The sequence below is a fragment of the Crocodylus porosus genome, unplaced genomic scaffold (assembly GCF_001723895.1).
Source record: "Crocodylus porosus isolate Cpor-Errol unplaced genomic scaffold, CroPor_comp1, whole genome shotgun sequence".
In the NCBI taxonomy this organism is placed as follows: domain Eukaryota; kingdom Metazoa; phylum Chordata; order Crocodylia; family Crocodylidae; genus Crocodylus; species Crocodylus porosus.
In genome coordinates, this window is record NW_017728947.1 from 117548057 (window position 1) to 117559667 (window position 11611).

Here is an 11611-nt window from a genome sequence, read left to right on the forward strand (position 1 = left end):
AATTTCCCAGCCAGAGGATCGTGGTGGAGCCAAGGCCACAACTGGGCAGTTTGGCCAAGAGGTGATCATGGGATACCAGATCAAAAGCTTGTCGATCTCTCCTGCGAAGAGTGATTGCATGGACCTTAGCTCACTTGGGACCTGTTCACTGAGCCCCGCTGACTGCTTGGCAGGTCGAAACAGCAGGGCAGAGGCAGGATGGAGGCTGAGGAACTTGCTTGGCTGCTCCTCTCGCCCGCCCGATTCTCTGCCAGCCTGTCAAGGCGACGTGTAACGGAGACGGTACAGCATCCGCTTGGCCCTGTGCACCGAACTGCTGTGATTAATTATAAACAGACCAGCTCCACAACACAAGGTGCAGACACTCTGGGGAAGTCTAAATGAAGATCTGGGTTGGGAGACACCTACATACACAGTGTGCATCTCTAACACACCCTAGGATTAGTGCTCTAAAATGAGGAGACCAATCACAACTGGACTCAGCTCCAAATTTTATAGCCAAAACAAAACCCTGATCTTCAAAACCTTGATGTCTGCATCAGCCACTTGGGTTCACTCTCTCTTCTTTTTTCACTGGGTTGTCTATTTTGCAAACCCCTACAGTCTGACTGGCTAGTGCCTTTCCAATTGTCATCTACAGCAAACCACAAAAACGGTTTGCTACCTGTTCCTACTTGGGCCCAATCTAGTAAATCATCATGATGGTTTACTAGTCATGAGCTTAACTGCTTTGCTGAATAGGCCTGGATTGTGGAATTACAGACTTAAATTGTAGGTAAACGTTATGTAACTACAAGGTAGACATTATTAGGGAAACATTCCTTGTTTTAAGAAATTCCTGCCCAGAGGACAGCCCCATGCACTGACTCCTCTGTGAAATATGAAACACCATAACCAGAAGGGAATATGAAATACATCCGTCTTACCAAGAAACAACTTTCAGATAAAGAGACTATTCCAACTTTTCTCTGAGCCTAATCTGCATATAAAATGCACTTTTCCAAACAGGAGATTTTACCACCTTCAAATCTCTTATGACATATGAAGTTTCATTTCTACCCAGGAGAACTTCTACAATCTTTTTCTCCAATGCCTGATGAACAGTGTTTGTGCCCAAAAGCTTGCAATTAGAGAATTGTTTTTTTGCAAAAATCTAGTTGGTTTAATAAAAGATATCACCTCTACCAGGAGTCCTGAATCCTTGTTTTTAGATGCATGTCAGACATGGGAGGAGTTTGCTGAACAAAGGACAGTCACTGGAGAACATTTTCTCCTGGTGAGCTGCCATGCTCTCTCTCTATTTACCATTTAACTCTTAAAACGTCAATTTAAAAAAAAAAAAAGTTTTCAGTTACTCAATCTCCACTCTGCCACAATTAGTATAGTAATGTGAACATTTGCTAATCAGAGTGGAAACATCTTTTTTTGGATAAAAACTCAATAATAAAACTGCAGAACATTGTTTGTGTAATTTCTCTGAGGATCAATCCTGTTCCCTTTTCTATGTAAAAACCTTACCAGATTTTTTAATATTTTGGAAGGGAAGAGGGGAGATTGACGCATGTGTTCATTATAGTCTATAGAGACAAACTGCTCTGTTTCACAGTTGCATTTTGGACTGTTTTGTAATCGTGTGCCTGTTTTATTTGTTCAGTTGTCAAGTAGGAGCAGTGGTGGAAAAACAGAGAAATATAAACATACAAAAAGAACATAGATAGATAGATAGATAGATATCTCCATCCTTGGAACATTTTATTTTCTTAACTAAATTCAGATAACGCTTATTACCCAAATCTGTTTTGTTTTGGGTTGTTGTTTGGATTTTTTTGGGGGGTGGGGGGAGAGAAGGAGGGCGGTGACAAACTTCAGAGTTAAATTACAGAATTAAAATCCACTAATTTATCAGCACATGACTGAAGAAAAAATGTCTTTTAAATGGCTTTTACAGTTATCTCATTTACCTAATTTCTGTGAGCCATATTTCCTTTAGGACCACTTTCTGCATAGCCTCTCACAGAGAGATTTGCTATGCAATAAGCAATAGGGGTACCCATCCTTTGCACACAGACCTTTGAAAGCCTTGCTTCAAAGACCAGAAGTGCTAAAAAATAAATAACAGAGGTGGATACGATCTGGGCTGGCATCCTGAATTTGACCCGCTTCCCACTCTGATTGGTTTGGTAAACTCAGGCTATATTTATTCCACTGATTTTGATGTTGAACAAAACCACAGGGAAGTTGGTATCTTCTAGTTTCACTTCAAAATCCACCAGAGTTTCAAGAGATCCCAGTTTTTGAGAAATGGCTAGGAGCGCTATTAAACATTTGAAGCATGGTTAGCGCCTGAAGGTCTCAAACAAGATGGTGTCCATTGGATTCGGTACTGTACAAACCTGTAAATACTTGGGGACAAGTTCTGTTTCTTAACACATGCTAAGATATAGAGGTGAATGAGAAGAACAAGCAGTGAAGATGACAAGGACAGCATGCCTAATAAACCTAACAGTGGACTAGCTGTGTCCCATAAAGGGCTGTATGCCCCAAATTTATCCCGTCACTAGCAGTTTTAGGCACATTGGGAACATAAAGCAAGTGAACAAGAAGGCTCAAAGATTATGCAGGAGAAACAGGCTCCTGCTCCTCATGTTTAAGAGAAAAATGGGAAGACTTCAGAGGATCTGCTGCTTCCCCCGGCACCCTCGCTGCAGATGAGCCCACTAAAAGTAATGACAACTTGTTGCAGGGTTTATCCAGGGTCCCAGCAGCTGACTGATAAGGTCTCAGTGACGAGCGTGGTCTCTTCTGGAGCACACTTGGGCAACACGCAGGCAGAAGGGCAACATAAAACTGACACTGGTGCTTGCACTGGGCCCACATCTGACAGAGATTTTCTCTTTCCTCGTCTCTAAAAAAAAGGAAAAGGCAGAACCAGAACCATCATGTGGAGACCCATCTTCCTCCTGCACCCCCGCTACAATGGATCCATTTATATTTGCATCCTGCTTTCCCATCAGGGCCCCATCATTGCACAGGGACAGTGAGCCTGAGGGCTCACGGCTCTGGGAAGGGCAGGCCATGTGTGACAGTGCAAGAAGGAAAGGCAAAAAACAATTAGGCGTCCTCTTCTGTGTTAGGCAAAATAAGCTGCCCTCTCATCCTGGCATTTCAGCTCTCCTGGTCCATCTGCTCTGTGTCGGGCCTGGCCCGCAGAACGGCGTCACGATTGAAATATTCAGATCCTGAAATGACGCAGTTGAAACTGGTGAAAATCTTGATTTTCCAGGCATCAGGACCCCAGGAGCTGACTCCTTACACCATTGTGCATTGAGAGGGCACGGAGAAGCTTCCTGGGATCGGCGCGGACAGTCACCATTGCAGCGGGGAGCTCTCGGCGCTGCCATCTCTCCGGGCAGCTCCCAGCGGCCACGTCTCCGGCCCGGTCTCTGCAGCCCCAGATTCGCTGCTTGGTCCCCAGCTGCCCAGCACCCCCTGCAAGGCCTTACGCCAGCTCACCCGGGACCAGCTGACAGCAGGTGGGAAGGAAGGAGGCTTGCACCAAACACCTTCTCGCGGAGGCAGCAGCCGGCGGAGGCTCTGGGTTTTGGCAGGACATGCCATGCACAGACTGCCTGCGTTCGGCGGGGGTGGGCACGCCGACCGACAGACAGACCCGGCGCATCATCTGTCCCTGTTCCTCCGCTCAAGTCTTGCTACCTCTCTATTTCCCTTCATTTCACAGAGCTCGAATGAGGCTGAGCTGCCAAGATGACATTCGGGCCTTGGATCGAGCAGAAACCCCGCGCGTGTGGGATTCTCCGGCCTGCGCAGCGCACAGCGCTAATCTCCACCATCATTATTTTACAGCTGAGCATGCCTCCATCTGTCAGTTTGGTGACCATTTGCGTTCACTTGCAAACACGCAGATTAGCTACGCACATGCTGTGCAATTTTACCCCTAATGTTGCTGAGAAAAAGAACGTTTTGTTTTGTTTTGGTTTTTTTTATTGCCCTTCTTAAGACACGTTTAAATATTCATGCCTGCCTCTCAGTTTCAGCTGCAGACTTTGAAGCAATATGTCTTTCAATCTGAATCACCTGATGAAATCTAATAAAATGGTAGGTAAAGTGACAGGAAAAATTAAGATTTATGACAGCACGCTCCTTCAGGAAGACAGTCTTTCTGCTAGAAAGCGTTGTCTATTTGTTTTCAAAGGTAATTAACACAGGCATGTGGAAAAGTTTACAAAAGATGAATTGTTTCTGTGTATTAGATTAATTGTGTATGTGGTCTGGAATCTAAATTATTGCTCTTAATGGAGATTCAAAACTGACAGACGGCACTGACACTTGAGGCGGTGCTCTATCCAGAAGGAGAGCTGCATTGCTGACAAACACCAGCAAGCCACAACCCGGAAACTCATGTCTTCATCAGGAGTCTGCAAAAAGCAAAAAAAAACCCCAAAAACAACAACCCAAAAAAAGAAGCACAGCATTTTTTATAGTAGCTAAGGGCAGGGGGTGGCAGATGAGAGGTGTTTTTCAGCCTCACATCTAAAACAGCAATACACTCAGTCCCAAAGAAAATAACTATACGCCCTTTTTTTGTACTGAGCTTCCAGCACTTTCTCAGACATTTTAAAATCCTACCCCCTTACATCTTTGGTCCCTTTGGGAATGCAAACTAGATCAGCTTCCCTTGCTGCACCTTGAGACCATTGCTCCTTGCTCTGTCTCCCATCTGCCCCCGCTGAGACCAGTCCAGCAAACTTGTCATCTGCAAACTTGCTGAGGGTGTACCGTCCAGGTTACTGATGAAGATAGTGAACAAAACCATTACAGGCCGTTCATCCAGCCCATACGTCCTTAGCTTCCTTGTGAGATTGTTGTGGGAGACGGTATGAAAAGCCTTGCTAAAATTAAGGCACGCCACATCCACCGATCTCCCTGCGTGCACGGAGCCAGCCACCTCGTCACAGAGGGCGATCGGGTTGGTCCGGCGTGACTTACCCTGGGCGACTGTTTCTAATCACCTCCTCCTCCTCCAAGTGCTTAGCAATGGATTCCTTGAGGACCTGCTCCTTGATTTTTGCAGGGGCCGAGGTGAGGCTGACAGGTCCGTTGTTCCCCAGATCCTCCTTTTCCCTTTCTTAAAGATGGGCACCATGTTTGCCCTTTTCCAGTTGTCCAGGACCTCTCCTGATCATCACAAGTTTTCAAAGATGATGGCCAGTGGCTGCAACCACATGAGCCAACTCCCTCAGCACCCTTGGGGGCACCCCATCCAGCCCCATGGATCTGTACACATCCAGCTTTTCGAAACAGCCCCCTCACCTGCTCTCTCACCACTGAGGGCTGCTCACCTCCTCCCCACACTGTGCTGCCTGGTGCGATTGCCCCATAACTGCCCTTGCTCGTGAAGACTGAGGCAACGAAAGGATTGAGCACTCCAGCCCTTTCTGCATCCTCTGCCACACGGCTGCCTCCCCCATTCACTAAGGGACGCACGCTTTCCCTCATCCTCCTCTTGCTACAGATACACGTGTAGAAACCCTTCTTGTCAGCCTTCACATCTCTTGCTCGCTACAACCCCAGCTGTTCCCTGGCCTTCCTGACTTCATCTCTGCATGCCCGAGCAAGGCTTTTATACTCCTCCTGAGATATTTGTCCAAGTTTGCACTTCTTGCAGGCTTCCTTCCTGTGTTTTAGCTCACCGAAGAGTTCCCTGCTAAGCCAGTGAGTTTTCTTTAAAGTCCAGCCAGCTCTCCTGGACTCCTCTCCCCTCGGTCTGGCTTCCCAAGGGACCCTGCCCATCAGTTCCCTGAGCGAGTCAAAGTCTGCTTTTCTAAAGTCCGGGGTCCTTCCTCTGTGCTCTCCATCCTTGCTTTCTTCAGGATCCTAAACTCAATCATCCTGTGGTCGCTGCTGCCCAAGTTGCCATCCGCTACTACTTCCCCCACCAATTCGTCCCCGTTTGTGAGCAGCAGGTTGAGGAAAGCACGGCTCCTAGTTGGCCGCTCCAGCACGTGCACCAGGATGTTGTCCCCAGAAATGTCCTGGCTTGCCTGTGCACGGCGGTGTTGCCCACCCAGCACATGCCGGGGTGATCGAAGCCCCCCATGAGACCCAGGGCCTGTGATTGGGAAACTCCCACTAGCTGTTTGAAGAAAGTCTCATCCACCACTTCCTCCTGGTCTGGTGGTCTATAGCAGACCCCACCACGACATTGCCCTCGTTGCTCTCCACTTTGTCCCTGCCCCAGGGACTCTCAGCAGGCCTGTCTCCAGCTTCATGCAGCTCCGAGCAACCATACGGGTCTTTTACATCACATGCAACTCCTCCTCCTCTGCTCCCCGGCCTGCCCTTCCTGGGCAGCGTGTGCCCGTCCATGACCATGCTCCAGTCATGTCAGCTCCCACCAAGTCTCTGTTCTTCCAGTCACATCACAATCCCGTGATTGTCCAAGGACTTTCAGTTCTTCCTGATTATTTCCCAGGCTCCATGCATTCATGTACAGGCACCTGAGCTGACTAGCCCATTGCCCTGATTTCTCAGGAAGAATGAGAGCAGCTCCTCTCTTTCCCCCTTCCCTGCTTACCTCAAGACTTTGGTCTCCATCCTCTGGCCAGCCTAGTTTAAAGTCGTCCTCACTAGGCGCATGAGATGCTCTTCCCTCTCTGCCTGGTGGATCCTGTCTCTTCCCAGCAATCCTTCTTGGAATGACATCCCATGCACAGTTGAAGAAAGCAAAGCCCCGCTGCCGACACCGCCTGCGCAGCCATGCATCCACGTGCAGGATGCACGCACAGTGGAGGGTGCCTGGTTCACGGATCAGACCCCTTTGAGCCAATGCTCCTTAGTAGGAAAAAAAAAAAGGCTGACTCCTTCAGCAATTTCTCACGGTCCGGGGACTGCGTGCAGCCTTCTCACCTGTCTCATTGTGTGTACAGCCTCACAGCTTCCCCTCGCCCCCCTCCACCTTCACACGTTCACTGGACGAAAACCATGTCCAACAAAGGCCCTCACTCCACTTGTTCAAATCCCTGCAAGGAGTGCTGTAGCCCTTTATTTTATGTGGATGAATATTTGGGTTTGGTGGTTGGCATTCATCAGGTGCCTGCTTCTGCAGAAGAGTTCACTGACTTCTCACAACCATTTTGTTTGAAGGGGAGGAGGAAGCCACACTGAAAAGTTTCAGCAGGACTCAAAAGTTTCATCACCTGTAATACCTGCATTCCAGAAATGCTGAAATGTAACATTTCAACATCATGAAAATGCTCCATTTGGGGTGGGTTTTTTTGTTTTGTTTTGTTTTTAATGAACAAGATTTCACCCGTATCAACATGATGCCAGGGAAACATTTTCTTTCAGTGGGCATGGGATTTCTCAATGATTAACATTTATTTTAGGAAATGCTCATTGCACTCCAACCAGGGGTAACTCCACTGAGATGAAGCCAGTGGGACTAATGTGAGTGAGAGCAGAGTCAAGCCCTGCGTATCCCGCGACCCCAAGGCGGCAAGTGAAGTGGGACAGATGGAGAAGGATTATCTTCCCAGCTCTGTATTTACATTTCCAGGAAGCTCCCGCTCTAAGGCTTTGTTTTAGCCTTTTCACATTGTGTTTGGTTTGGGCTTCAGGAGAAATGTGGCTATTTTAGTCCAAACTAACCTTCTGATTTAATGTTTCTGGAAAGAATGAAAAAAGCTTATCACTTCTGAGTTGCAGACTTCTTCTCTAACATGTATTTCAGTCTAATATTTATGTCTCCTTCTAGCTTGAAAAAGGCTTTCTGACCTTTCAAGCTTTCCAAATACTGCAGTCTCCTTAGAAACTCGTGCACTGGCTATTTGAATAAGGTTACCTCCTTCTGTTAATATTATTATTGCATTTGTTTTAAACTAGAGCCTAGAAGCCCCACTGAGAGTCGGAGTATCACTGTGCTTGACACTGCAGAGACTGGTGAAAAGAAGACAGGAGGCAAAGGATTCCCATAGTCTAAATGTCAGACAGGACACAACGGCTTGGCAAAACAGACAGGATGAAGGAGAAATGGATATCAAAATGAACTGTGTTCAGCAGAAACATGGAAACCTTGGCTCCTTGGGTTACCAATACTGAAGAGTCATCTGTTTCCATACATAGTGGCTTTTGTACTCACACTCAGATTCCCTTCCTTATCATTTATTTAAGTTAATTTCTGCAAAAAAAAAAGAGCAGAAAGAAGTTCCTCATCTGCATACACGCAACATGGAAGTGCAGCCATTGTTTTGCTTTGGCACAGAGGAGGGCACGATACCGCTGATCCTTTTTCACTGGGTCATGGAGAGGGAATAATGCTTTTAATCAAATTAATTTGTTCATTTTTAATAAACCGCCTTAATGTCGCCGCACTCCACTGATTCAGGTTAAATAGCTGCATAGTCACTTACCACATTTAGGCTCTTGAAACTGCTTATTAAACATCCATGCGAGGATTTAGCATTATGTGGCTGATTTGTTCAAGGGGAAATAAATTGGGCATTATTTTTGCTTGGGCTCATTTCTTCTGGCAAGCAGGTTTTCAGTTCCCAGGCTCCTTGCTCTGAACGCTAGCAGAACCTGAGGCAGGACTGATGATGCAGGGCTACCAAAATAGGTTGGTTATTATGAATGTCATAAAGTTACAGCCTAGATGTTTCAGGATGAGACTGACCTCCCTGGCTCAATCCCTGTGGCTGCTACCTCCTATCGCTGGCGTGAGTGAGCAGCGGTCCCCCTTGCAGGAGAACAGGGACCCATTACTCACCTCCCAAAAAATGGATGGTCTGCCCCTGCCTTGCATGTGGGTGGTGAGCAGCCGGCACGGTGCCTGCATCCTTTGCATTGATCGAGGGGGCTGAAATACCTCCTGCACTGGGTCTCCACATTTCACTAGACTTGGGCCCAAAAGCTGGACGCATCTCACTTGGCCTCACCGAGACGGGGCAGTCCCCTCCAGCCACCTGCACGGTGGACAAGCTGTGGACACAGCCTAGCCCTTAGTGAAGTGGCATCCTCTCCGAAATGTAAGGAGCCTGGTTAAAGCGGATAGTGCTGTTGCTATCCTGCGTTTCATATGTTACCATCATTTTGAGTTATGAGAAACCCTGAGCCTATAATTACTTTGGAATAATGTGTCCCCTTCTGGTAAATGTATTTTACTGGCTGTGCCATAGTTTGCTTAATCTTTTAAGAAGCACAAAGATTATTTACTGTAGAGCCTGGCACTAAGATATTAGAAGGAAAAATTACTGTGCTGACCCAACAGACAAGGACAGTACAAGGATTAGGGGCAGTTCCACAGCAGAAAGTCATTTATCAGCCTCTGACAAATTACTGATAATTTGTATTGATTCACGGGACTGGACGCACCGAGCTGAAACAGAAGAAACCAGAGATGTTGCCTCGAATGGTAAATATGGCTGCAGCCATTAAATTAAAGCAGAACTAGGCCAAACATTCGCCTTGCAGCCGTGCAGTGCTGTCCGCTCACTGCTTTCAGTGACATCGTGCACTGCAAGGTAGCTAGATACTGGCCTTGAGAGACTAAGATTTCATTGGTTTCCTCTAGCATTCAGGAGGAGTTACTAATGGCCCCGGATACTCCCTACCTCTTACGGTGGGGAACAGGGCCTCGTTCATTAGGTCCTCTGAGCGTCTAGACATGACGCTGGAAAACCCCACAGAAGCACCAGCAGACTAGACAATACATAAACGTGGCTAGCACCATTCCTGGCACTTAACTGCATGCAATTTCCAGGGATTTATGAGTTCGTACCTCTCCAAACGCAAGCCAGCTTTCTGCTGGGAAGAGATAAAATGCCTGTGTCGTGGGCAGGACGCAATGCTTCTTGGGGCTGTCGAGGTGTACCAAGAGTTGTGCGCCCATAACGCCACCATGCCTCTGCACACAGAGTGACTCCATTATTTCTGTCTCAGCAAGGTGCAGAAGCAAAAAGAGAGGTCCAAAAGTTCACCATTGCTTGACCAAATTATTCTTTTCTGAGGGCAGATGTGCAAAAAAAGAGAAACAATTGCAAGCTCAGAGGCTTCAGAAACCAATCTAACTCTATGCCCAATAGCGTACCTTCATGCTCATTTGACTATTGATCTGAGAGGTCATAACCGTGACCCAGAATAGAACAAAATATGAAAATCCTTTATTTTCTCTGTTGAGAACAAGAACAGGCAGTCAACCCAAGGGTTGGTCCTGGTACAGCTGGATCAAAGTTAATGGTGTCAATCAGCATGCAAAGGTAGAGCAGAGGTCTGGGCACTCGATTCTTGCTGTTTCTCAGTATTCAACCAGTACGTAAGTCCCTGCTGCCCAAGGAGGGCTGTTAGGAGGCAGGCAGACCAGAGGGGTTGAAAAACAATCTCCTCCATATGACCTTGGCACACCCAGGCTGCTCAGCTTCTGCTGTTTGCCCACCAAAACCTGCCCTTCTCTCCACAAAACACCCTTCTCTGCACTGGTATTTTCTTTTTTTTTGTCACTGTGTTTTGTAATTTTATTAGCATCTGTATTCAACCTTTGCAGAAGCCTGTCCCACCGCCTCTTCTAAATGTTCACACTTTCAATAAACAGACCAGGATAACCCAACTCATTTCCTGCTATGCAATCAATAGCACATCAATAGTATACTCAAATGTATGTGTAACAGATACATGAGAGCATCATGAAAAAGGCTCTGAAGGGTAAATATAACTCCTACAATTTCATATTCATCCTCTCATGATGATTATTACCAGGCAGCAAATCTGTTGTGGCTGTCAGGTACCTTAAAAGAGATGTTAAAACTGCAGTGAGACAAGAACCACCATGTTCCTTAAAAGTTAAATAAAAGGTATCCAGGTTGTAGCTGTATAAGTCTGAAGGTAAAAGAAATCAGCACTCGTGGTAGAGGTGATATCTTTTATTAGACCAACTAGATTTTTGCAAAAAAAAATAAATCTTTAATTGCAAGCTTTTTGGCACAAGGAAGGCACTTGTGCCCGAAAGCTTGCAATTATTATTTTTTTTAAATAAAAGAAGGATACTTTGCCAAGAGAAGTTGTTTCCAGAACGGAGGAAGGCTTCCCCTACCTGAGCCCGAGAACAAAACCTTCTTCCCCACTTCTCCATGTGCCATAAGCACAAGTCAGTGGAGCTGCTCTGGATTTTATATGGGTGTGGGAGTGACCGAAATCTGTCTCCCCCCACACACTGTTGCATTAAGATGAGCTGGGAAGCACTTGGTCTAGGAAGCTGACTGCCATGAGGCCAATTAGAAACTCTCCCATTGGTGTGTCCCAAATCTTTCAGGATGTCAAGGAGCAGCAGTCACAACTTCCATTGCACTCAGGAGTCAATGAGGAGACCTGAGCACAGGTGCCATATAGCTAGCGGCAATGGATGGATCTGATGGAGAGCAGCAGTTTGACTCACACAACAGGCATCTCACCCTGCTGCCTGGGTTAATATATCTACATTCTTCTCCATGCCAAGAAAGCATCTCCCGCTTGCCATTCCCCCAACTCCAAAAGCTCCAGTCTGCACAGGGCTTGACCTCCGCTGGAAAGAGAAGGCAGTGAGCATTGAAAATGGCCTTGT